The sequence below is a fragment of the Etheostoma cragini genome, unplaced genomic scaffold (assembly GCF_013103735.1).
Source record: "Etheostoma cragini isolate CJK2018 unplaced genomic scaffold, CSU_Ecrag_1.0 ScbMSFa_2003, whole genome shotgun sequence".
Lineage (NCBI taxonomy): Eukaryota > Metazoa > Chordata > Actinopteri > Perciformes > Percidae > Etheostoma > Etheostoma cragini.
The window spans coordinates 687-1,794 of NW_023266118.1; the positions used below are offsets into that span (position 1 = coordinate 687).

General features: G+C 43.7%; 1 non-coding gene across 1 annotated transcript; it reads left to right on the forward strand.

Annotated features, from left to right (window-relative positions):
- The first annotated feature begins 428 nt into the window (after positions 1–428).
- Positions 429–500, forward strand: trnaa-ugc. The gene has a single exon. It is a non-coding gene; the product is annotated as a tRNA-Ala (tRNA).
- The last annotated feature ends 608 nt before the right edge of the window (positions 501–1,108 follow it).

Below are 1,108 nucleotides of genomic sequence, written 5' to 3' on the forward strand. Positions count from 1 at the left end.
CTTAAGCAACACATCACCCAGAGGCTTTCCCCCTCAGAAACACCAAGGCTAAGACAAGTGGCCAATAGTTTATTTCAACATTTTTCCCAGGTAGGGGTCCCCACAGAAATCTCAACCGATCAGAAAACTAAATGAACATTGAAGGAGCTATACTCCCTGTTAGGGATCCGCGGCATTAAAACAACACCCTACATAGTTGGTGGCTTCATGAACAATATTGTATTATCTCATAGGTACTGGAAGCCACCCGTCTCCACCAATGCATTTCTCAATGCCCAGATGTGTTACAAGATTTGCAGTGGGTTTTATGTTGTCCAGCAGAAAGGCAACAGATGTGTTACTTTTTGACGGGATTTGACTGGATTTCGCCCAGGTTTCTTCTCTTGCTCAATGATCTCTGAAAAAAGTAAAAAGGCTAAGCACGTAAAGGGGATGTAGCTCAGTGGTAGAGCGCATGCTTTGCATGTATGAGGGCCCGGGTTCAATCCCCGGCATCTCCAATAAGTGTAAATGTCCAGTCTGTAAAAGCTCTTATTCAGAAAGAGAAACGTTTTCAAAGTCAATCTCCTTGTGTTCATGGTAATTAATGCATAAATCTGTCTAAATGACTAGCTGTGTTGCACGATTTGCAGTGAACAGTCCACTTCCCAGTGATGGTGGTATAGTTGTCAGCATAGCTACCTTCCAAGCAGTTGAGTAGTGTTGGATTCCCAGCCGTTGCAGTAGCTTTCTCTGAGTGACAATAGCAGTGCAAGCACTTTGCCATGGTTCAATTTCCAGCCACCACCAGGTTTTGAAGCCATATAGAAGATTAACGTTACACCCAGGTTTCTTCTCTTATTCAGTGACCTCACAAAAAAGTCAAAAAAATCTGAAAATCATTAGGGGCTGGAGATCAGTGATCGAGCACAATTTGAGTCTCAATGCCCAGATGTGTTACAAGACTTTCAGTGTATAGTGTGCCGTCAAGCAATGGTGGTATAGTGGTGAGCATAGCTGCTTTCCGAGCAGTTGACCTGGGTTTGATTCCCAGCCATCGCAGTAATTTTTCTTGTGTGGTTACTTGCTTTAGCTGTGAAGATTAGCCAGAAAGGTTACTTGCCCAACC